The 26,235-nt window shown below is 51.1% G+C and overlaps 1 long non-coding RNA gene across 1 annotated transcript in view; it reads left to right on the forward strand.

Annotated features, from left to right (window-relative positions):
• Nucleotides 1-4,799: 4,799 nt before the first annotated feature.
• LOC145722275 (uncharacterized) overlaps nt 4,800-26,235 on the forward strand; it is a 33,291-nt gene continuing 11,855 nt past the window's right edge. Inside the window, exon 1 of the long non-coding RNA XR_014146415.1 lies at nt 4,800-26,199. This is a non-coding gene — a long non-coding RNA (uncharacterized LOC145722275). The remainder of the gene's footprint in view (nt 26,200-26,235) is intronic.

A 26,235-nucleotide genomic window follows, 5' to 3' on the forward strand; every position in this document is an offset into this window, starting at 1 on the left:
CCTACTCACTCACCTGTTTGTATCAGTTTGGACTCTTGAACTTCTATTTTATTTCATGCGTTATACCTCACTGCTATCATTATTTCTTTTGATCCTTATATTATCCCCAAGTTATCCCAATATTGCCAGTGGGAACTCCTACAAACAGAGTTCTATGTCCTTTTAACACTTCTCTGTCATTCATTGAGAACTTCCATGTTTTCTGTCAAAACAAGATGTTCCAGGCTTCTCTTGCTTTTTTATCTGCCCCAGCCCTATAATCAGCCATTTTCTCCCAGGTGCCCTGGTTCCTTTAGTGGAGAATGGTATTTAGAAACCAAGATCTGGGCTCTGTGTGCACTGATTGCTACTGGGATGTCACTGCTCCTAGGTTCCCTCGGTGGCTCAAACTAAGAAATATATGCATGTATCTATATACATTGGTATTTACAGCTATCTAGAGACTGCAAACCATGATGTCACACCAATACATCCCGCTCCAGTCCAGCGCCAGAGTTCATCCTAGTCCAGTCTAGTTCATTCTAGTCCCCCCACCCCACCCCTGCATGTTTGTACTTCCCTCGCCCAGAAACCTGGCTCCCATAGGCTTCAATATATCGACTTATTTGCTCGGTTTCCCTATGTAGTCAATCTCCTGATCCCCAAAGGGCCAGTCAAAAGCCTTCCTCATGAGGTCTCCAATCCCTGCTGACTGTTGTCTGCACACATGAACATCTTCCCTGTGGTCCCATTGCTACCCTGCTGCCTTCCTCCTCAATTTACCTTCCACACATTAAAAACAGCTACCGGGGCACCTGGGTGGCTCAGTCGTTAAGCGTCTGTCTCAGGGCAGGATCCCAGGGTCCTGAGATCGAGCCCCACATCGGGCTCCCTGCTCGGCAGGAAGCCTGCTTCTCCCTCTGCCCCTCCCCCTGCTTGTGTTCCCTCTCTCGCTGTGTCTCTCTCTATCAAATAAATAAATAAAATCTTAAAAAAAAAAAAAACAGCTACCAGCTTCCATCTTCTGCCATCTGGGAAACCCTCCATTGCCACTTCTTAAACACATAAAAGACATGCTTTCATGTCAGTGTTTTCAACTCTGTTCCTCAATGATAGTCACTTATGGCAGAATTCGCTGTTTTGTTTTTACCACATTCCCAGAATTTAGGGCTGAAGTATATACATTAATATTTGCAGTCATGAAAGAATGTTTGTTTTTTGCTCTTAATTTTAGAAATGGTCAATCAGCAGCACGGTGTGGCTGCTTACTAAGAACTGATTGATTGGGTTCTTGACAATTCCGCTCAAAAACTAATTAAATTACAGCTTAACTTATCATGGCCTTCAATGATCTTTTCTCCAAGTGGGTCTTTTCTCCCGTTGGAGACCCATCTATGGAAGGGGCTTTGCCTTTGATTTAACAACAAAGATGCTACTAATCTGCTCCACTTATTCATTTATGCACCCATTCATTCACCAAATATCCATCGAGGACCTGCTATGTACCTATGGTTGTCCGCGGTAACGTGGGATCCACGACACACAGACTCCCCTGCCCTAGCTACGTCTCTAGTGTCCCTTGTCTTCATCCTGCACTGGCCTCTATTTACTGCCTGTCTGGTCAGACTGCAAGGGTGTGTGAAGGGGGCGTGGGAGAAAGTAAAGGAAGTGGGTCCTGGTGAGACAACCAGCCCCCCAGAGAGGGAGGGGATCCACCTCCTCAGAGCCACTTTCCCTTCCCCTTAGGCTGTCAGAGCAGCAAGTCACAATCCCAGGTGACCCAGCAAAAATAGAGTGTTCACCAGCTGGGTTACCTCCACTCTGGCTTCTGGGGATCTTCTGGAGGGGCAGGAGGGGGAAAAGAGAGGAGCACACCCCCCGCCCCGCACCTACTTATGGCTGCTGAAACTGAGCTCTGAGCTGTCTCGCCCCTCCACCCCTCTCTCCCCATTTTCCATTCCTTCCTCCAGCGAAGGCCTCTGCCTGCCTGGGGCCCAAAGAGCTCTGGAGCAGCTTTCCACTCTGCAGGTCTTGAGACCCCAGAGCAAAGCCCAGAGCATGACAGAGGCCGAGCTTGTTTGGGCTGTGGGTCACGGGTTCTTGCTGGGCAAGGGAAGGCCTGGGCAGGGCGTGTGGTGCTGCTGCAAGGTACTTCAGGTGGTTGTGATGCTATCTGGGCCTAACCATTTCCTTTGGGTCGGCACTTCCGCCCTTCTGTTTGCGAAGCCAGAAACCTGTGCTGGGGCAGCCCCATTCTGAGCCGAAAAAAAGACTAGATGGAGGCAGAAAGAAAAAGGCGCCGCCAGTCGGGGTTGGAAGACATGGTAAGAGACTAGGTTCCTATCACCCGCTCAGTCCTGCACCTTTAAAAGGAAGAAAAGAAAACGGTCACAAGCACAAGTACGTATTGTAAGGTACCAGGAAATCTCCTTTCCTGCTGCCAACTATGCCCTAGAGTGCTCGCCTCTCTCGCTGTGTGACTGAAATGGGAGGGGACTCACCCTTAATTCCTAAGGCCAGGGGGCCCTTTCGTGGGTCCCCAGAATGCCCTGCTCCAAATAAAAGAAATAGCTGGTCCCTATTCATTTGAGCTTGTACACAAAGCTAAGCATTACCAAAATAGTTACTCTTCTCAGAGTGCCGACTAAATTATATAGGTGAGGAAGCTGAGGATCAGAGAGAGTAAGTGACTTGTCGGAGGAAACCCCGCTAGAAAGTCGCAGAGCTGGAATTCAACTCACAATCCATTTCTGGAAATTGAGGTCTTGCCCCTATGTTCAGACCTGGAAAACACTTTGGCATTTGGGCTGTTAGTGTTTTAGACAGTCAGGTTTTAGAAGGTTCTATGATAGGAAGGAGGTCATGTTTCTTTTTTTTTTTTAAAGATTTTATTTATTTTTTTGACAGAGAGAGGCACAGCGAGAGCAGGAACACAAGCAGGGGGAGTGGGAGAGGGAGAAGCAGGCTTCCTGCCGAGCAGGGAGCCCGATGTGGGACTCGATCCCAGGACCCTGGGATCATGACCTGAGCCGAAGGCAGACGCTTAACGACTGAGCCACCCAGGCGCCCAAGGAGGTCATGTTTCTAAGACTGGTACCCAGAGCAGCAATCTAAGTGCCTGAAAGACCCACTGATGGTGTTGGGATGAAGAGCTGAATCAGAGCAGTTTTTCCTAGTGTGAGCAAACTCTCCACTTGTTTGCTTTTTGGGATTCTCCATATATTTCCCTTCACAGGGCTTACCCTTGCCCACTCTGCTATTGCCCTCTGACGCTGCTCGCCCCCCCTGTAGGGAGTGAACTTGGGTGAGACCTTGGGACGGGGGCAGGGCAGGCAACCGGACACGGAGGCACCCCTTCTGCAGTCAAATGCTCTACCACTGAGCTATACCCCCGGAGGCACCCCTTCTGGACAGCCAATCCCCTTCTATTCACAGTCCTTGCACGCATCTCCCCTCTTCTCTCTGTCCTGAGGAGAGGGATCCAGAACCCAGGGCTGGTGGCCAGTACACAAGCTGGTAGCCAAGAAAGCACCTACTGCAGATTCCAGGTCCCACATCCCTCCCATGCAGCCTCCTCTTCTTCAGCCTCTTCGCAGCTGGGAGGACTGGAACAGCCCTGGGGGAGGGCTGCTATGCTGGGTCTTATGGGAATCGGATGTTCAGGATCCTGCCCTTTACTCTATTTAATAGGAACGGCAAAAAAGGCCCTTTAGCAAGCAGCTTGTGGGAGCTGAAATTCCCACAGAATCCAATGCATCAATCAAATCAAGGGGAGAGAAAAAGATTTAATGCTACAGGGAACTTGAAAATCCTTGCTTGAACTCCTTGTGGTCCCTGATCCCACCCAAACACCTCCCCCCACGCCCGGTACACAGATAAGAGATGGACAGATTGATCGGTGTTTCCTGAAAACGTGACAGTGCACGTGGAGAGACCAAGAGATGAAAAATAGGAAAGGGGGTCCTGTGAGTTCCACACAGAGCGCTGAAGGCTCCGTTGGAAGAGCTCCGGTCCTGGGGCCAGGAGAGAACACAGCTGCATCGAAGGTCCTCTCAGTCCCACGCAAGAATGCCAGGAAACCCAGGTATGACATGAATGCCATAATTTTTTTTTTTTTTTTTAAGGAGGAAAGAAAGCAATAAGGATGCACGTAAAAGAAGGAAACAGAAAAGAGGGGAGATAAAAAGAATAAAAGAACAGCTTTAACTTTTAGGGCAAGAAAAAGGTATTTTAAAGGAGGGCGAGGTTGAGAAGGGCTGGGACCCGGGCAAAGACCAGGGTCCTGCAGAAACTTCGCGAGGAAGAGGGGCCAGACGGCTGTCCCATCCCCATGTTTGGGCACATTAATGGAGTCGTGACTCCCTCGCTCGAGTCCTGCCCTGGGAGGGGACAGTATCTGTTTAGATTTGTGTCTAAATTTAAACCCTGATCGCCGGCCTCCCTCCCCCGCTCCCCACCCCTTCCCCCTCCCGCGGCCTCCCCCTTCCTCGTGCTCTCGGGCAGGGCCGGGCCGCCCGCAGTCCCGAGCCAGGCAGCTGCCGGCGCGCCGCTCCACCCCCCGCCCCTGCCCTGCGCGCCGCAGCCCCGGGTCCGGCGGGCGCGGGGAGCCGAGCGGACAGCGAGCGCCGCCGCCGCGGAGCCGGCACCTGGAGGCCATGGAGGTAAAGCGCCGGGCGGGCGGCGCGGACGGCGGCCGGGGCGCACGCAGCTGCGGGGCTCGGGGCGGGGAGCGCGGGGCTCCGGCCGCCCGGGCGGGAAACGAGGGCAGATGCGCCCGGGGCTCCCGGGACACCCCTCCGGGCAGGCCGGGCGGCGGGAGGACCTCCGAGGGAGGGCGCGGGGACGGGGAAGGGGGCCTCCGGGGGTCCAGGTGCTGGGTTCAGGACGTCTGTGCTTCAGAAGTAAGAAGTTAGGTGCAGCGACTTCGTAAATGGGCGAACATGTGGGCCAAAAAAATCGCAATAAAGCAGAAGCCCCTGAATCTGGAGGGTCTGAAGAGATGGGTATTGAAAGAGAAACAGAGCAGGCGACGTGCGGCGCTTCTGTGCCAGGCTGCGGGCTTCCCCTTTCGACTGAAGATTGACCTTTAGGAGAGTCCTCTTGCTTCTCAAGTCCCTCTCTGGCCGTCACATCTTCTGTCAGAACTTTCTGAAAAGCTCCCCTCGCGGGCAGTCAAATGGCGCTGTTTCTGATCAAACTTGAGACTCCCATGTACGTCGCTGCCTCCTGAGACCGGCTGTGTCAAGGGGTGCTGGCCGCATCTGTGGGGTGCCCACGGCTTTTCTGCGTGGCTCTTTCCTGGCGCTCTTCCCACCCCAGTGGGGTGCAGGCGCCACCCGCCAGTGGAGGAATGCCCCGTGTGTTCCCCTGTCCCGCCCTTCTCCACATTTTGAGGCTTCCATAGATTTCCCCCTTGAAATGGAGACCTGACGTTTAGCCCTGAGCCAATCTTAACAGGACGGGGCTTTTGAAAAAGATGAAAGGAGAAGGTGCAAATGTTAATGTAGCTTCTAAGGTGATTCCCACCCACGCTCAAAAGGAAGACTGTTCCTCCTGAGGCTGTAGTCACAGTGTTCCTTCCTTCCCAGCTCCATGCTCTGCACGGGAGCCCTGGCTGGCTCTCCTGAGCTAGACCCCTGCTGGGCCTGTGAAGCCCTGTGACTCTCTGCAGGGTTCTCTGTCTGTCCTGAGCAGGCATCCTGCATTCAGGCATCCAGCTCAACTGGTTGTCTTCAAGGAACAGGGACCATCTTCAGGGAGCCTTTAGAGTGTGGGATCCACTCTCCTTGGAAACATTGGCAAGTCAGGGAAACTCATGCAGATTAGGGCTGGGGAAGGGTGGGGGGACCACAGAGCAAAGCTCAGCAGGTGGTGTGCAGGTCTGCTCAAAGACCATCTAAGCCCAAAGCATCAGGATTCTCTCCGGCTGGCTACAGCTTCAGGGCAGAGGAGGGAGATGGCCCAGCGGGCACCCAGCTTGTCAGGCGGGGTGAATGAAGGCTCCTAAAGAAGTTGCTTGAGAAGTGGGTACCCTCCTCTGGGAGAGTACAAGGGGCTTCAGGCCCTAGGCTAGAGGTTCGATATGATTTAGGACCCATCTAATCTCTTGCAGAAATGGGTTGGGGATAAGAGCAAAGCAAGCCTTAGGAGTAAAAGCATGTTGCTGCTTGGGGGGCCTAATGCGTGTGTGAGGCCAAATACGTGTGTGGACTTTGTTCTCGGAAGACACAGAGGGACTCATTCCACAGAGGCACTGTCTTCTCCCTCAGTTGAGGAAGGAATGGTATGTGGTAGAGGCCCTGAAATTGTCACCTGAGCAACTTCCTGTGTGGCTTGGGGCTGGGAAAAGACAAGGCCCTCCGGTCTACAAAGGGAGACGGGTCGTAACTGCTGGGGGGCATTTTACCAAGATGGGGGCTGGGAGGGAATTGCTCAGCCAGCCAGGAAGCCTGTCGGTTTGCCCTGAGTCTGCTGATTGGCAGTGACTGCTTTTGAAGTTTTCTTTGTCAAAACGACCGAAAAAAGAACTGCAGCTGCTAGCCCTGGAAAAGGAAGTAAAGAGGAAACCGAGAGGCTGGGGAAGAGACGATTCGTAGCCAGGAAGTAAACTTTTTATGGTGGGACATGATATGCAGGAGTGGGATTTGGGAACTCCTGACAAATCTCAGAGTAAACCCCTCTTTTGAGAGATGAAACCCACTTTTGAGGCATGAAGGCACCACTCTATTTGGAAAGAAACTGAGTTATATGACTTCTCAGTATTAGGAATTCAAGCCAGATCAACAAGGCTTACTCAACATTCATTCTCTAGAACCCGCTTACCTATTGGAAGTCTGTGGGAAATCTGTTCTTTTTTTTAAGTCACTGTTATCAATATCAGTCATTACTTCAGCCCTCAATAAGCCCTCTGGAATAAACAAGATTAAGATGCCTTTTAAAAGCTCACAATGCAGTAGGGCAAATGAGACTTACTAGATCCTGTCATGTATAAGTTTTCAAACATGTAAATGCCAAACGAATGACTACTGCAGATGGTAAGTATGCTGGTGTTTTGAGGTGAGACCTGGCAGAAGCCTTGAAAGAATAGTGGGTGGTGAGGAGGAGAAGGCATAGGAATGGGTACAGGGAGAACATGTCAGCTTTGTTCAGGAAAGTAGGCCAGTTGGCTGAGAGGAAGGTAGGGAAGCAGCAAGAGAAAAAAATGAAAGTAATAAGATAAAAACCACAGGGCCTCCAAGTATAGTGGATGCTGGCCAAGTGGGTGAGTGGGAGCTGGAATCCAAGCCATCTGGAGGAAAGGGTTACTTTTTCTTCATACAAAGTCTCCTTGTCTAGCTGTGCCCCCAAAAGGGTGCCTTTTTCTAATTCAGACAGAGGCCAGCTGCAGGCCTCCAAGGCCAGATAGGGGATGGCTCTGGGTTCTGCTCCACAGAGAGTAGGAAACTCTACAGGGCATTTAGTAAGATGGTGGTCATGAGGAAGCAGGGATGAACTGGCAGAAATGCCAACTCATAGAGTGAGCAAGGGAACCAGGCTGAGAAGCTTCTCTGAGTGTCCACACAGATTCTGCCTTCAAGAGAAAATAAGGATGGAAAAGATGGAAGAGTAAGGTCCGTGTGTCGAAGGAGAAATCAGAAGTGACATCTGTGTTTGAGCTCACCAGGGTGCCCAGAAGGGTGGAGTTCCCGAGACACCAAGGAGAATAGTGCAGCTTTTACGTAAGCCTATAAGCCCTTTGTAAGCAGGATCTGTCCTGTTGGTCCTTCGGTCCCCAGAGATTAGCACAGTGCCTCGAATTATAATCCTCTCACTTCTCAAGAAAAGTTTGCTCGGTAAATGAAGTAAGAGAAACAGGGAAGTCCTTGACATCTCAGTGCACAGCTCCAGTGCCTTCGCCTAGGAGGCCTTGGCAGATGCCCTCAGACCCTGCGGCTCTCTCCCCGAGCACTTTGGGCAAGCTGGGTCCCAGTATTAGGCCGACTTATAACTGCCCAGCTGGCTCTCTCCCTGGAAGGCCCAACAGACACTCAATAAGTGCTTTTTGAATGAGTAAATAAATGATTGTTGATGGGAGAAAGATGAGATTTTTTTTTTTTAAAGCAAGGTTTAGGTATATTGGTTTTGAAATGCCCAGCACTCCCTGAGAAATACAGACCTCTTAGGATGCAAAGAGGACTCTTCTTTAGAAGAGCTAATGGGGGACATCACTGTGGATAGGAGCCCAGAAGAGAGAAATAAATAGTAAAGAAAGACATGGAGACTTAGGACATCCAAATTAAATTAACATTCTTAGTTGTTTAACTATAAATTGTAGGCCCTACCAAATAACCTGAGAGTGCTTGCAAAGAATCTAATCTTCACGAATGAAATCCCTCGTTTGTTCAATAAATAGGAGACACATGAAAATTAAACTTATTTCCCACAACCACGTGTCTACTATTTAGTTGAACATATGAAGGATTTCGTCTGTGAAGATTAAACTTTCTTGCCACTGAACAGATAATCTCTAATTTAGATGGGGACAATTAATGAGCCCTTTTCTTCGAGGCTACGCCAAGTCCTTTCCAGATATCATTTGTTCTTCATCCATTTATTCAGTATTTATTGAGCATTTATTCCATACTGAACCTTGTGTTTGAAATGTTACTTAAAAATCACTGGGCTATCATGTCTTTTCCTCCTCACAGACTATCTCAGCCCATTAGTGACGATGACAGGGAAAGAGAGGGAGGGACAGAGAGTGTATGTGTACCCGTGTGTGTATAATGTGTTCAATTTGTAACCTACTTTTTCACTGATTTTTTTTTTAATTCATTAAATTTTTTTTACCACAATTTCACCAACAGCCTTTGCTGTTTTTGGACCCACCCTCTCGCTGAGCCATATGTTGGCTGCTGGCTAGAGCGTATGGGTCATAATTAGGGATTGCATGGCCTCTGGAAGCTGGGGTTTAGCTCGGAAGACTTGTGGGCATCCCCAAGTACCCTCCCATTCCTGTGTGGCTCCCGGGTGCTCTGCGGGACCCCCAAAGTAACACTGGCTTCCGCTTAGCCACCACCTTTCATTCACTGGCCTGCAATGACAGGGGGAATTTGGGGCAGTCCGACTGGAAGGGCCCAGGCCCGATCACAGGAGGGTGAGTGTGCATTCTCGGGATGGAGTCAGGTTTCAGAGCCTGATCCGCAGTGTGCCCCCTCGAGGCAAGGAGAGCCAGAGCCGGGTTCTGTGGGAAATCTGAACGCTGGCGGCTCAGGGGCCCAGTAATCTTATCAGGGCCACAGGCGAAAGCATTTTGGTTCCAGAGAAATCTGAAGGCAGCCCTGCCTTCCTCTAGTAATAGCTTTAGGTTTGCAGCCAGCCTGACCACCCCTACTCGACTCACTAGAATCGAAACATTTCAGAGCTGTGGGTGGAAGGAAACCTTCTCTAGCTGCCCCCGCCACGTTGTGAGGGAGAAAAGAGAGCCGCCGAGGCTGCTGGTGGACCTTTGGAAAGCCAGCAGCTTGCAGTGTTTCTCTCATCCGGGGAGCAGAGCAGCCTAAACCTTAAGAAGTAAGACCATCAGTTTCATCACAAAAGCAATATCCACCTCATGTTTGGCCTTCGGGGTGTTATGTAGACATGTTTATCTCTCTGTGCAAAAGAGGATACAAGGATCCTGCTGATACCGGCTCGGGCTTGGTGGCCACCATCAACCTCACTGCTCTAGGACTTTCCAGGAGCTGATCTCCTGAACGGATCTGTCCTTGTACGCCGGTCATTTGGGCAGTGAGCTCCCCATCTTCTTCCTTTCGGGCTTCCTGAATACCTGTCTTCTGGGAATTGTGGAAAATGACTGCCGAGCCCGTGAGGCCCCCCAGATCCTTTTGGGAGAGGAGGGGCTCCAGCCCCAGTAGCTCCCTGGGGAGGTGATGTGGACATGCACAACATGCAGGAGACACTTGTGAGAGGTCATCAGAGCCCATGCTTGATGGATAATGTTGGCGCCCCCAGGCTGGAAGCACGGAGAAATTCCAAACATTGGAACTCAACTAAGCATCTGCATTGTCAGATGTCCCCAGCCCTTTGTTCCGACACTGCTTATGCCATATCAGGGCCACCCTCCTGACCTCAGGGTAGCAATCAAAGCTCTTTCTCAGACTGGCTCTTCTATAATCCATCGCTAACAATTCACAGGACACCGCACCCTCACTCTTTAATTAGGTCCAACGGACATGCATTGAGGGCAGGCACCGGGGACACAAAGATAAATGCCTCACTCCGCCCAGCCTTGAAGAACTCAGGTCTAGGAGCACGGCAGGCACCTAACAGGTGAGTGCAGAACAGAGGTGTGAGCTCGCAAGGACAGAGGAGAAGCAGTGTACCCAGCCCAAGGTTCAGGGGGACTTCCTGTTAGAGGCAATTTCTAAGTTACGTCTTGAGGGATGAGTAGGAGTTCTAGTGCAGAAAATTGGGACAAGCATTCCAGTCAGAGGGAATGACAAGAGCAAAGCCTCTGGTTCTAGAAACAACATGGTGTGCCTTGGGGGGACTCCCCGCAGTTCATTCCTGGAGGACAAAGCAAGATAAACGTATTTGAAGTTGGGGGACTGGATGAAGGATACAGAGAAATAGAAGTTACAGTTCCTGCGTTAAAGGAGCTCTCTTCTGTTTGGGGAAACAAGATGTACACACATGACATGACATACAAAATATAAGATAGTATCTTGATAAGCTCACAGGTATGTAGGAGTTCAAAGTCAGCTTCTCTAATGGCAGCTAGAGAAGCTTGCTTCCTCTGCTGGGGATCCCCCCCGCAAATGTGGCAGCCTCCTGGCAGCCCTGGGGGTGCACGACCATGGGGATTTCAACCTAGTGATGAGGTGCACTGCATTGGGCCTGCTCCTACACACTCTTGCTCAGGAAATCCGTTTGAAACAGGCTCCAGGCCCCAAGGGAATGCCTTTGGTCAGGCTCACCAAAAGCCACTGCCATGGCACTCGCCTCGGTCAGAAAGAGGCCTCTGGGAATAGCCATGCTCACGAAAAACCTCCTCGTCCCGTTCACACCTTTACCTGCAGCCCCACTCATTCCTCCCACCGTGGTCGCACATCCTGTGCATGGTCTGAAAAGCCACCGTTTCTCCTCTTTGGCCCAAGGCAGCGCAAGGACAGGCTGAGGTGGGCCCAGTAACAGCGGCCAACCACAGGCACCAGCCCGGGCTGGGCCCAGCAAGCCCCGCGCAGCAGAAACAGGAAGCTGAGCCTTGCGGCCGCTATTACAGAAACCCAACTCCCACACCAGAGGTCACCGAGAATTTACATGTCACAATATGCCACAGAGGACTGCAGGCCTCCTTGGGACCTCCCCTCCAGACCCCCACGGGCTCGTTCATTCCAAGCACGTGAGCTAGAGGGCCGGTCTCCCACCCCCACCTCGCCCCACCTCTGAAATGCATTCCCAGGCTTCAGGTCCCTGGCTCGTCTTACTTTTGAGGTACATTTTGACGGAAAATGGGAAATCATTTCTGAGCAGCCACATCGATGTCAGTGTGGGGAGAAACCTAAAGCTTGTCATCTGGGTGATTCCTACCACTTGTTGAAAGCTTCCTAAATACAGATGTTTCGCATAAGTTTGTCTTTTTTTAGTCCTCATAAAGTCTTGTTACCTCTGTTTTCTAGAGAAGGATGCTGGGGCTTCAGTATGATTAAATTATGTGCCCAAGGCCTAGAAGGTGACTACCAGAAGAGCCAACATTGGAACCCAGCCTGTTGGGTGGGATCCTATGGCCCCTATTCTTTCTCCTGCACTGGGGAAGCTCTGGCCACCCCCGTCGTGTGTGTGTGCTCACAGGGAGACCACAGGCCCCTGGGCCTGGCGGGTCCTCCTCCAGCTCAGGGCCAGCCCACAGTGGAGGCCAGGTGGCTCAAGGCATGGGGCTTTTAAGGTCTGGCAGAGATTCACTCTGAGCCCTCACTACGTACCTGAAAGGTTTCTGAAAGGTTCCAGCTGTATCTGGGTGAGACTAGTGCGAACGTCTGTGGCAAAAAAAAAGAAGTTTAAATAAAAATGCAATTTTAGGGCTTAGAGTTTTGAGAGCAAGAAGGAATGTTAGCAATTTCTCCAGTTCCCTTGGTTTTAAAGATGAGGAAACTACACGTAAAAGCTTTACCGATGGTCACACTTTAAATCAGTCAGGGGCAAAGTCAGACCTAAGATGAAGGCCTCCCGGCCCTCAGCACAGGAACTTCCCCTGCACAGGGCACTATAGATCGTGTGTGGAAATCAGCTCATCATCACCGTCTCACTGCCCCATTTCTGTGTATCGTCTCCTTGAGGCTCTCCCAAGTCCACGCTGGGGGTGCTCAGTTCTCTAGGCTTTACCTAGCAAGCACCATTATCTCTGGGGTGACACAGGCAGGGAGAGGAATGGCCTTTATTGTCATTCTTCTAGCCCGCAAGGGCAAGAGATCCAGGGCTGAGGCTGGGAGGCCCAACCCCACAGGTGCAGCCCTGTGCCTTGTTCCTGCTGGCCTTCCTGGAGGGGTCTTCCTGGGAGAGCCCCTGACCCCTGTTTCCCAGTCGTGCCTGAATCACTTTCCGAGGGCCTGGACTGAAGTCCTTGGGAGGAGAAAAACAAGGTTGGTTCCAAGCCCTTGTGTTTTCGAGGGGACATGAATGGGAGACGCACGGAGATGGGGTGCCCCAGGCCACAGCAGAATGCCAGGTTGCTGCCCACATGGGGAATCTAGAGCCCGTGGAGTGGGCAGGTAGAGGAGTTGGCTAGGACTGCCATCACACGGCTACAAACTAGGTGGCTTAAAACAATAGAAATTTATCCTCTCAGTGCTGGAGGCCAGATATCTGAAATCTAGGTGCCCCAGGGCCACATTCCCTATGGAGGCTCTAGGGGAGAAATTTTTGCACGCCTCTTCCAGCTCCTGGTGGTTGCCTGAGGTTCCTTGGCTTGTGGCCACAGTAATCTCTGCCTCACACTCACTTCACCTTCTCCTCTGTGTGTCTCTCATGAGGACGTGTGTCATTGGATTTAGGACCCACACTGATAATCCAGGGTGATTTCCACATCTCAAATCTATAACCCTTTACTAAATAAGGTAACATTCACAGGTTCCAGAGATTAGGGTGTGATCATATCTTCTTGAGGGGCCACAGTTTAGGCCACCATTCAGCCCATGACAGCAGACAACTTGCTGTCCATTATAAGGGCAGGGGACTTGGGGGTTTGGCAGAGTGAATCGTTGGTTATTGCAGGCCATATTATGACACCACCATCTCTGTCACTGCCCTCAAGTGAATTACCAGTGAATACTCCTCGGTATCTGTCTTGTGACTGATTTCCTGCCTCTTGGGGAGCCTACAACACCCGTATTGGGGTGGGTTACAAACACAGTTCTTTCTGGTCAGACCCACAGTTGGGAGAGGAGGTCCACAGGGTGCTATGGAGCATTTCCGTAGGGCTATAAGGGTTATCTCTTCCCAATGAGATAAATATGGTGTTAGCAGGCTGGGAAGAGCTACTTAAGATCGTCCAGGATCATCGCCACCTTCAGAAAGGATTGTGCCTAGCAAGATTATAAAACCACATTTTGAGTGATCTCATTTGATATTCTGCTGTCAAATGCCTTATTCTTGATTCATCCCTTTATTCGTGTATTTAAGGACACGTTTTGAGCAGCTACTAAATGGGAACTAGTAAGACACAATACCTGCTCTCGGATCCATACAGTCTGGAGGTGGAGAGGGGGCAGAGACGGAAGAAGTGATACCAAATGATGTGATCGGCAAACAGTTTGGGGGCACATTGCCAGGTACCTCTCAGGGTTTGGACAGGCTCACGTGTGGCTGAAAACAACACAGGCTTATTTCTCTCGTGCTACGCGTCTGTCAAGAGTGGGGCTGGGGGCTCTGCTCCATGTCACTGTTGTCCATGTCCCTGCAACATTGTCAGTTGTCATGGCAGAGGGAAGGAAAGTTCTGGAGGCCCTGCACTCGCTGTGGCTCTGGCCTGGAAAGGTCAGAAGTAGCCCACAGCTACACTCAACCACAGGAAAAAGGAGGAGCGATCCTCCCATGTGCCCTAAGTGATGAGAGCTGGAAGTGTCTAATGCACATCATCGGGGTCCTGGAGGAGTCTGACAGAACTTCCAGAGGAGGTGTCATTGAATGGGGTCTGGAAGGAAGACTGTGTCTTTCAGGCTGGCAAAGGTGTGAAGGCTGAGGAAGAAAGCTTGTGTCTGTGCCCCTCACGCTCATTCCCTGGGAACTTACACAGGGAGTGTATCAGGAGATATTTTTCCTGATTTCCTATGGTTATTAATATTCATTAAGTGGATATTGTGGGAAATCGTAACATCCCTGAGTGTGTCTTCTGTAAGAATGTTCTGGTGTTCTCTTTGCCTAGTGGAAGGCGGCAGAGGGAGTGCAAAGAAGGTGACATTGGTGAATATGAGCAGAGCTAAGCCTTCCACTGTAGGTCAGGTGATGCACAAAATGGGAAGAAGGAAAATACAATTTTACCATGCTTTCTTTTTAAAACACTCTCCCATAGCTCTTAAACTAAATGATAAGCTCTAAAAATCCCCATCATTGGCGTTAGTTATCCTACAATGAGCATCGCAGGTATTCAACACACCCTTTTGAATGAAGACTAGAATACAGCATGACGTAAGGGTTAAGGGCACAGACCCAGGAGTCACACAGCTGGCTTTGAATCCAGATTTTTCCAGTTTCTACTAGCCTGCGACCTCTCTGTGCCTTGGTTTTCCCATCTGTAAAATGGAAATAGGAATCGTACCTACAGGATTGGGTTGTTCTGAGGATTAAATGAGTTAATATCTGTGTAAAGTGCTTAGAACAATGCCTGGTACATATTAGGTGTGACATGATTGTGTGCTGGGATAAATAAGTCGATTTTTATAGACGCCCTTGCTTTGACTGAGACCCAGGATGGACAAGAGGACATCTGAAGTTCTCCTCCAGGAGAGCGTGTGACTCCCTGAGTGTGTGTGGGTAGGGGGCAGTTAGTGCACACTGCGTGCAGACCTCTGCTGTTACAGCTTCTGGAGGAGGCCGGTCCTTGGGGCAGTGCTGGAACAGTAAGTCCAGACCAGAAACTGGGAAATGGGGGAGGCTCAGACATGGAACAGCAAATCCAGGCTGCAGGCTCCCACGGCAGCCAAAGCCTGCAAGAGGAAGGGAGTATCATTGGCTCAATACATGCATTTCAGGGAAAGGGAGGGGAAGAGAGGAGACAGCAAGCGTATTTTGTGGGTTCATCCTGATAGAGCAGCGAGTGAAATGAGGAGGGAGGAAATGGGAAGGAGACAGTCCTACCACTGAACTACTGCTCCCCTCCCTCTCCTCCCAGCCCCTCCCTCTCCGCTCACCCTCTCCCTCTCCCCCCACCCCCACCTTCTCCCCCCCAACCCCTCCCTCTCCTATACCTTGGTTACCTCTTCCCTGACCTGTCCTCACCTTTCACACCTGCTGGGGGGATGACCAGAGTGGGACGTGGGGATTCTGAGACTGCTAGGATAGCTGCAAGCATTGGAGGCTTTGCCGCTGACATCCATCTCAGCTGACATCGATCCTGAGCTGTTGGCTGGGCTGAAGGAATTGAGGGCTTTCACATGCCAACCAGGGTATTCCGATTTTTCAAACAGTTACATTACTTGTATTACGAAGGATTTTTTGGTAAGATGAATTCAGAGCAGGATGAGCTACCCTGCCCAAAGTGTAGTGAGCTACACTTTGCATCTCGGGTTTTTCCTGAGGGGTGTCTCCAGGGACAGGCTTTCCTTAGCCCTGGCTTGTTAAACATTTTTGTTAATGACTTGGATGAAAAATGGAAAGAATCCAGATGACCCACAGCCAGGATAGCTAATATGCTACATGACATATTCAAGTTCAAGATGATTTATATAGGGTGGGGTGCTGGGCCAAAACCAACCTAGTGAAATGAAACAGGGACGAATGTAAAGTCCTCTGCTTAGCTTTAGGAAAATGTCATGTAACTCTATAGGAGAGACCTGGCTTAGAAATACACATTCGTTTGGTCAGCCTTCCACATGTATTTATTGGGCCTACTGTAAGAAGATGCTGTTGGGATTCTCAGAGGGAGTCAAGTATAAGGATGGTACTCAGTAAGCTGAAGGTTTAGTAGTGGTGGTGGGAAGCTATACGATGCAGCTCTGAAGAAATGCAGGGCACAGGTTGTTATGTGAGCAACAAGACCACAGGGCTGGAGGACCTTCTCAGAGGAAGAGTATCCTCAACTGGTGCAACCGGACGAGGCTTCATAGGAGGGGTGACTTCAGAGTGGGCACTGAACACTAGGAAGATTTTTTAAACAGGAGGCAGGGTTGCAGGGGCAAAGAAGGAACGGTGGGAAGAAGCTAATGTGACGAGGAGAAGGGGATGAAGGACGTGTGTGGGCAATGATGGGTACCTGCAGTGACCAACATGGAGGGTCTCTTAAGGGAGTGGGTGTGCGTGCAAACGTGCATGTATGTGTACGTGCACACGGGGGCGTGCATACAAATGTGCACACATGTGTACAACTACACGGAGGGGGTGTTCCTGCATACGTGCGTACATGTGTACGTGCACACAGGGGGTGTCTGTGCAAACGTGCGTACACGTGTATGTGCATGCGGGGATGGGGAGAGGTAGGGTGGATGAAACCAGACTGTGCTCTGACTAGAAAGACAACGTTGGTGCTGTGGGCATTCTTCCGTGGGAAATGAAGGCCCTCGAGGAGAGGGGCTCCCGGGGTCAGGGGGCGCAGGAAGGCCATACATCTGGTCCCAGCGCGCAAGGGGGTGCAGATGGAGAGGCTCTAGAGGCCGAAGTACCAGTCGAGGGGCTAAAGCATCAATGAGAGATGGCCTTGAGACTGGAGAGGCGAAGAAGCTGTGGAATAAACTGAGGGAGGGATCCCCAGTGGTTGGTGTTTGGTTGAAGGCTGCGGTGGAGGCAGCGGTGAGAGAGAAAGGTGTGCACGGTGCACAGGGAGCGCACTTTCAGTCCGGGCGCAGGGACGAGAATGTTGCTGGCTTGGGCGGGGAGACGCTGCGTTTCGGTTGAGGCGTTGGCCGGACATTCAGCCCCAGAGCTTGGAGGGGCTTTGGGCGGAGACTCGGTCAGCGGCCACCTGCCCAGAAGTGCTCTCTGAAGCAGGGGAGGTGAGAGCAACTGCGTGGAGAGAATCAGGCCAAGGACGAGGCTGTGGACACCCCTTGCCTGTGAGGGACACCAGGAGACTAAAGGACAGTGAAGGAGCACTTCAATTTATAATGCAGAGGGTGGGGAGTTTGAACCCACCATTAACTTCACACAAACTCACACTCAAGAAAAGAAAGGCTCCATCTCAGGCTTTCCCTCTGTACTCCCACCGTTGTAGGACCTAGAGTCTCCACCCTGCACAAGCAGCCTCCCTAGGTCTCTCCTTGGTGGGACCCCACCTTCCTTCCCCTGGCTGTCTCTCACGCTCAAGGAAGGGAGGCCCTGGGGACTGGGACTGTGGTAGTCCAAATGGAGAGAGTGGACGGAGAGGGGACAGAATTCTTTATCCACTGGGCAAAGGTCTTTGAAGTGCTTTTAGTGGTAATCAGGCTACAGGTCCCACACCAGATCATTTATAGACCTCCAGCCACACATAGGGAAGGTCCGAATTAGGGATATTCTTGTTAGTATTTGTAAAACAATGTTAAAACCACGATTAACAAAAAATCCTTAGAAAACCCTAGGACTTTGTGTTCAGGGTATTTGCTTTAGCTTTAAAATGTTATTTTATTATTAAACTAATATTACGCATCTTAAGGTAAAATCGTAAACATTCATCCTCCTAACATAACTATTTTCTTCTCATTTCCTTGCACCTTTCTGATCTTCAATTTGAATCCCTTTATCATTAAAAAAAAAAAAACTGGGAAAGATAATTCCCCTTAATGCAACTACTTCCAACTTTGTGTGTCTTTATTACTTTCTGCCAGATACATAGTTCTTACAAAATTGTCATCAGTGTACATGCAAGTCTGTATCTTCTGTCTTAATATTATTTCCAAGACAATATGCTCGTTTGACGTGGTCCTATTTTCACTTTAAATATTTGAATGGTATTCTGTTATACAAATATACCATAATTTATTTAATTCTTTTTCTATTTTGGGACATGGCATTTGCTTTCACTGTCTCCTTATTGTAAATACAGAGCTATAAACAGTACATGTTTCTTTTTTGTTGTTCTTTTGAATTATTTCTTTGGAAGCAATTCCCAGGAGTGGAATTATTAGGTCAAAAAAATATGAATATTTTTATGGTTCTCAGTAAGTGTTGCCAAATTGGCCCCCTCCTTCCTTCCTTCCTTAAAGGCTCACTGTACCTGGTGGGCTCAAATTGTCGGCTCAGTGAGATGTGCCAGGAAGGGAATGTGAGCTGAGAGCGACCCGTGGGGCCTGGGTCAGCGCGGAGCCCTGTCCTCCCAGGTACTCCTGTGGGTCCCCGTCCACCAGCAGGAAGGGGCAGGAGAGGGCAGGAAGGGGTTGTGGGCACCGTGGGAAATGAAGCAACAACCTGGTACTTCCTGCTGGAGCAGCTGTAGATGGGGGGATATTATGTACCAGCGAGAGGGAGAGTGAGCAAGAACCACCAGAGCAGAGTGAGCAAGAACCTCCAGTGAAGGATGGGAGCAGAACACCCTGAGTGTTGGGAATGGCCTCTAGGGAGCTGAGGGCTTGTTCCTAGGAAATCCCTCAGGGTCATGGACAAGAGTGGTCTGGATTAGGGAGGAGAGCCATTCACGTGCTTGCTTCATGAATATTTAATGAGCGCCCACTGTGTCAGGTTCTGTGCCGGAAATTCTGCACACAAAAGGGAGTAAAACTTGAGCCCTGCCCTCAAGGAGCTTGCAGTCCAGTAAGGAAGTAAGGATTGCAACAGCGTGATCACCTCTCCTTCCAGATCTGTGCTCAGGACACAGATCTGGGTGTGACCTGCAGGGAGGAAAGGTTTCCCATAGGAGGTAACACCTGAGCTCAGTGCAGCAGGCTGAGGAGATGGGGAGCCTCTGAAGAGAAGGATGTTCCAGCTGGGGACGCAGGAGAGAGGGGAGTGCGTGAAGTGGCAGACCATGCAAGACCCCGGGAGCCTCTTTCAGACTTTGGTCAAGGGGGCATGAGGATTTCTCTGCAGGGGCACTTAGCTCACAATCACAACTGCAAGGGGGAGCCTGAGGGTCCTTGAAGCTGCATTTGTAGCTCATGCTTTTTAACGTAAATTGGATGTTTCTTTGGCATGGCTGATGAGATTATGGGGAACTTAAAGCTCTCCAAAGCCATCTCTTTGGGTCCCCACTCATTTGATTCTCAGAGCACTGGGGGGCAGGTAGTCATGTGATCAGATTTACATTTTAGAAAGTTTGCTGTGGCTAGGGTTCGCAGAATGGATTGGAGAGAGCACGGCATGGGGTCCTTCAGGGGGCTGGGCAAACCGTCTGGTAGAGATCAGGCAAGTGTGCGGATAGAGGGAGGTGGAGGGGGCCCCTCGTCCCAGGGCCAAGAACTTTCTCCCCACAGGCCTCACTGAGGACTAAGGGAGGGAGAAGCCTGGTTCCAGGGACCTGTGCTCTAATGGGGATGCCCAGGTGTGACCATAGCATTTAGAGGGAGGAAAGCCCTGGGGCAGGGTTTCTAGTGTCCATAATGGAAGGCAGCTCACCTGTGCCTCCGGGGCCTGTGAAGGTGTCCTGTGTGTGCTGGAAGAGAGCCAAGCGAGTGTTACAATCTAGATGGAAGAAGCCAGGCACGGTGGTGCCAGAGTTCAGGGCTCTGGACTAAGTTCCCTCACCGAATCGCTGTGGGATCTTGGATCAATGGCACAAGATTTGGGGTCCTCACCAGGATGATAATTCCGTCCCTGCCTGGCTTATTGGGAGGATTAAATGAGACAATGTGTTCGTGGTCAATGCCTTGGAGAAGGTACAAAGGACACCACAAATCCAGAGTGTTGTCACCGCTCCGCTTTGGAAAACACAGGGAGATATCTGGAAATAACTTGGTCCCTCAAAGAGAGGCAGGCGCCCTGGAGCCTGAGAGAGGGAGAGAGGGAGAGGGAGGGGGGTGCAGGGGGAGGGTGGGGCAGCCACAGGGTGTGCACCTCTGCTTGGGTCTCTGCTTCCTCCTCTTCTTGTGGTTTGCCTTTGAAGTTCTGAGCAGCTGTTAGATGAAAGACCAGGTCCGGCCCAGCCCAGGTCACTCGGCTGGGACGCAGAAGCCATGTTTGAAGCCACAGCGGGGGGACGAGCAGGGGGCTCGCAGGACTTCTGGACTCTCTAAGTGTTTGGACATCTCTGACCTGATGCCCCCAGGAGCCGCTGGGTCATGGGCCTGCTGTCCGTACCAGGGGGACCACTGCCCCATCACGCCAGCCGGGAGCTCCGTTCTAGCCGCAGTCAAGCGCGAAGTTCAGGAGCTCTAGGGACCCCTCTTCTACCCAGTGAAGCGTTTTGAGTTTTAGGAACGAAAGTCCCAATTAAGAACAGAGCAGGGAGCTGGGAAGGTCACAGTGCCAGCCCAGCCAATGTCTCTGCTTGTGTGAAGTTGGGCAGTTTTGACAGCGTAGGGGAGAGGGATGCGGGGCACTTTGGTCCTGACCCCATGCGTGAGCAAGAGCACACGTAGTCTGCTGGCGTGAGGGGGACGTTGGGGCACAGCCCAGAGGCAGCCTGCACGGGCCAGGGGCACGGCCTGTGTTAGCTGGTGGGGCTGCCGCAGACAGCGGGCTCACTCGACAGAAGCGTCTCCTCACGGCTCTGGAGGCCAGAAGCCCAAGGCTCACGTGTCGGCCGCGCTGCGTTCTTCCGAGGCCTCTCCTCTTGGCTTTGGGATGGGTGTCTTCTCCTGCATCTTCACGGGGTCTTCCCTCTCCAAGGGTGTGTCCTAATCTTTTCTTGTAAGGACACCAGTCACGCTGGATGAGGACCTACCCTGAGGACCTCATCCTGACTTAATTCTCTCTTTGAAGACCTGTCTCCGAAGAGTCTCATTCTGAGGTGCTGAGGGTTAGGACGTCAATGTATGAATCTGGGGGACATCATTCGGCCCATAAAAACACCCCCGGACCCGGAGCCTCACCTCCAGCTGAGGTGAGAATGGACAGGTTGCAGGGGAGGTCATGGCTCTGGACACCAGAGCGGTGGCCCGGGGCCCACCTTCCACTCCATGCCTGGCTCCTCGTGTGACCTCTGTCATGCCTGTCCCTGGGCCAGGTCCTGGAGAGAGGGCAACAGGGCAGCAGGGCACGCTGAACCCTGAGCTGGAAGCGCCACTGCCTGGCTCTCGCCACGCGCCCCACGCTCCGCTCATCCAGGCACAGCTTCCGCCGCCTCCTTCTGGCCCCCTCTCCTGCCTGTGCAGAGTGCAGGGCTGTGCGCTGCGCCCACGGCATTTTTCCAGCCCCTCTGGAAAATTCTCGCGGCCTCCTGGCTGGGAGGCCTTTGCTCGTGCTGGTCCCTTGGTCTGGAACTTCACTGCTCCTCCCCAGCACCCCGGGGGAGCTTTGTTACTACGGGGCTCTTCCTCCCCAGTCACTATCCCGTTCTGGAGGCCGTGTCTACCCGGAGGCCGGGATGAAGGGTGAGGCCTGGCAGGACGGCGGCCAGCATGGACCAACCCACTGCCTGTCTGCCCCCCGGGGGCCGGCAGGAGGCGGCAGAGCCTCTAGGCCTCTCCCAGCTGGTGCTGAAGGGGCTGTTCTCCTCCCCACCTCCACCCTTATCTGGGGGTGGGTCCCAGATGCTTCCTCTCACACAGACAGTCACCAGTGCCTTTGCCCACAGGAGGGCAGCGCCCCGTTTCCGGGCCCGGGGGGGGGGGGGGGGAAGGGTAGATTCCGCCGCCCCAGCTCCTGCTCTGCTCACTCTCCCCTCCTCCTGACCCGTGATTCCCTTCTTATCATCTGGACTGGCAACAACTTGAGTTTAAAAGGAACTGGGCCCCTTTAACGTTGAAACCTCCCCGCGGCCAGATACGGAGTGTATTTTCAGCCTGGAGGCCTAGGTAAGGATACGAGCAGCTGTCAGCCTGGAGCCAGGCCCACCCCTCCGTGGAGACACCCTGACCAGTGGCTGCCCTCGCTGGGGACCCACACGTGCTCTAATGATGAAGACTGTGAACGACTTCAGAGCTGATGAACATTACATTTTCTTGCCCATCCTTCCAAGTTCACTTCTCGTCTTTGTCAATTTTTTTAAAAGATTTTATTTATTTATTTATTTATTTAGTGCGAGCCAGGGAGGGGCAGAGAGAGAGAGAGAATCTCAAACAGACCTCCCCCTGAGCACGGAGCCCGACACGGGGCTCGATCCCACAACCCTGAGACCATGACCCAAGCCGGGAAATCGAGTCGAACGCTTAACCGACTGAGCCACCCAGGTGCCCCTTGTCTTTGTCAATTTAGATTTATGTGTTTCTGTGAGTCTCATCACTGCACACAAAACACCAAATTTCTCCAGCCCTTGTTTTCTTTTTGTTCCATACACATCTCTGCGTTAGGAACGTTGAGTACTTGTCATTTTGAATGGGAGCGTAGTGGTATATTGCCTTCATGCTCTCTATAATTTATTCCGACCGTTCTCTCAGATTTAATATTCAGATGGTTTCTAATTTTTCACCTTTATGTGAATAGCAGTGCTATAGATAATTTCGTAGAAACTGCATTTTTCTTCTTTATTTCCTTAACGTCTGTTCTAAAAATAGAGCGAAGCATTTTCAAACTCTTGTTACCCAGTGCCAGACTATTGTCCCAGGAGAGGGCAGAATTAATCAAGATGTAATGCTAACAACAATTTTTAAAGAATTTTCCCTGTAATCCTGGCAACTCTGGCTTCTTATCGTTGTGACATATTTTGCCAATCTAATGGCTGTGTGATGTTTCCTTAAAGTTAATTTGCATTTCAGTATTGACTGTCAACGTTCTGCGGCCTCCCAAATGATAACTTCAGGTCAGTATTTTCTCCCTTGGTTTTGGAGGTTGATCTGCCCCGTTGCCTTGTGGGTGCTTATTTTGCAAAGATTTCACATGCATACACATGTTGTATGATTTCCCTTAACGAGGATCTACCCCGGGAGCCTTGCCACCACTATGTCGTCTTTAGATTGAGCAATGGTTCTCAACGCTGGGCACATGTTAGAGTCACGTGGGAGAGTCTCTAAAACACAGACCTTAGCCCCGTCGGAAGTACAGGAGAGGATCTGTTGGTTTCCTCTAACAGGTAGAGGTCCCGGAGTCCCAGAGACTTGATCCAGAAACCAGAACCTCAGTCTTTATCCAGTGGCAGGTATCTTCAAACCAATAAATATTTGTTATACCCCTACTATGAATTGGCCCATTCTGCTAGGAATGGGGGAAAGCCCGAGTAAAGTCTATGGTACATGCCTTCAAGGGGAGTCACGCCAGTGAGAGGGACAGACAGTTCATTGTAGCCGGGGAGGTGCTATGGGAGAGGGCCTCGAAGGCTTCTTGGAGGAAGCAAGAAGCTGGGGCTTGGACAAAGAAGAGCTACCCAGGTGGAGGGAATAAGGGTGAAGGCTTCTGTGGTAGAGGAACAGCATGTGCAAAGACACAGAGGCATGAAAATGGGTGGTGTGCTGGGGGCATTGCAGGAACACATGGTGGGAAGGGCAGGGCGCGGAGTCGGCCTGCCAGGGCCGGGGTCCCAGGTCCACGACAGCAAGTCACGTAGCCTCTCTAAGCTCCCAGTCTGCCATCCACCACATGATGATCATAATGCCTGTCTGGCTGGCTGGGGATTGACCAAAGGAGATCATCTTTATTGAGCACTAGGCATTATTCTTGGCACATAGTAAATGCTCCAGATGTATTGGCCGTGTTAGTGAGAAGGTGTAATCTTTTAGGAAGGAGGGATGGACAGGGGCCTTAGATTCTGTACTGAGAGGATTTATCATAGAGTAGGGATGATAGAGTAGGTAAGCCAAGCAAAGACATGATCAGACAGATTTTATTTTTTTAATCATTTTAATTTTTTTTAGGATTTTATTTATTTTTTTGACAGAGAGAGACACAGCGAGAGAGGGAACACAAGCAGGGGGAGTGGGAGAAGGAGAAGCGGGCTTCCCGCAGAGCAGGGAGCCCGATGCGGGGCTCGATCCCAGGACCCTGGGATCATAACCTGAGCCGAAGGCAGACACCTAACAACTGAGCCACCCAGGCGCCCCCGATCAGACAGATTTTAGACAGATTGTTTGGGCAACAGAGGGGAGAACGGACAGGAGGAAGAAGAGCAGAGGCAAAGAAATCATGTGGCCATAATCTCTTTCCCAGTCAAAGGAGGGGTGAGGGGGGCCCTCAGGTACAGTGACCACTGTGGGAATGAAGAGGCCAGACCAGAAATACAAATTAACTAGAAGACAGCAACTAGGCTTGGTGACCTATTGGATGTGGGAAGGCCGGGGACAGAGAGCAGAATCTGATGTTTCCTAATTCCACCACCTGTAAGTCTGCTTCTGTGCTCGGCCTGATCAAGCAAATGCAGCGAACCCATCCTCTCTGAATGCGCCCGTTGTCCTGATCTTCCTGGCTCCCAGAGACCGATTCCCAGGGGTTAGGAAGACTGCAGAGGAAGAGCTTAGGGGCCCCTTGTTTCCAAAACTAGCTGGAGGCTACACCTCTCCCCAAGGAAGTGAGCTCAGCTTCCTCAGTCCCCCACTCCTGCAAAAGAAATCTCAAGCTTGGTGACTTGGAAGCTGCTCAGGACCTTCTCTGACAACCATCTCAGGCATCCGGATGTCTTGGGCTGTTGAAGCATATGGGCCAGGCACATCTCTGCCTGGGGAGCGTAGTCCATAGGAGGGAGGTGCTTTGCAGAGAGGAAATGGCTCAAACCAGATATTGCCTTGTTTGTTTTCCCTGTGAAGAAAAGAGACCATTTTACTTTCCTCTTTTATTTATTTTTTAGGGATGAGGCAGATATTTTTAATTCCTCTAGTTTCCTGCTGTCTACAGGTGTTTCCTTTGGTCTTGCTGTCAGAAAGAACAGAGCCCATGACATAATCAGCTCTGTTCCTGAGACTTCCAAAAATTCTCCCTGCTGTGACCTGCGGGCGCCACCTCAAATCCCCTCTGGGCAAGGTGAGGGGAATGCACGGGCCCCTCATACCTGCATGTGTTTTCCATCTTTCACCTGTGGTGCAGGCGGGGCTCACTCCTGAGAGCCCCTGGTGAGAGGTGCCCATGGGGGGACTGGAGAGGAGGAAGTCTCTGGTCTCCAGCAGCCCCCCGGTTTATGCATCCCTAGCTGATGTGACATTCATGACCGGGCTGCCCAGTAGCTCCAGTAGAATCATTCTTTACTTCTCATTTGTAGGACAGTTCTCCCACCTCCTACAATAGCTTTGTAGAACAGCTATTGAAAAAGCAGAATGCTTCTTTATTTTTACCCCAAAAAGTTAGGCACAAACTAAAATTTTGAGGAAAACATCCTGTTTTTCACACACCAGAGAAACCTTTTGGTGACAGGAAATCCTTTTGTAAAGTGAAGAGACCATCAGTAAAGCAACATAATCTCTCTCAGTGTATCTATTTTACAATATATGTGAATTTATGGAGCCTCCTATCTGTCTTTCACAAGGAATGGGACAAATATTTATTGAATACTTTTATTACACAGCTTCTCTTTTAAAACCCTCACTGCCATTCTGTGAGTTGGGTATTACTGGTCCGTTGTCCTGAATAGGAGACCAACGCTCAGGATGGGTAAGGGGTCTGGTTGCTGCTGAGGGGCAGGAACAGAAGTCTAACAGGTCCCTCCCTCATCCTGTCTGCAGTTCACCCTGATCCTCCTTAGAATTCAATGAGGAGGTCATAATGCCTGTGATATTATTTAATATTAAGAGCAATGAATCTGTGATGTCCCTAAAGAATTACAAATAAATTCACATAATAAACCCAAAAATACCTCCTGGGATTATCCAGGAAAACAGGTCAAATAGGATGAAACATTGTTCCCCTAAATCAGAAGTTGCAAACTCCAGGATCACATGCTGCAGGTGGACATGCTCTCTCCCTAGCGAAGCACCCCCACCACCCCCGCCCCCACTCTGTGCATTGCCTGCTGGCCTCTGAGGGCGCTGGAGTTTGCACGTGGGGTGATGCGGGAGAGGGGCATGAAAACTGTGCACGGAGGTGCACTCGGGATCAGAACAGGTGTCGCACCCTGGGAGCGGCTCCTGCTGACTCTGA

Source organism: Leptonychotes weddellii, chromosome 6, assembly GCF_054177405.1.
Source record: "Leptonychotes weddellii isolate Sample4059 chromosome 6, ASM5417740v2, whole genome shotgun sequence".
NCBI classification, from domain to species: Eukaryota; Metazoa; Chordata; class Mammalia; order Carnivora; family Phocidae; genus Leptonychotes; species Leptonychotes weddellii.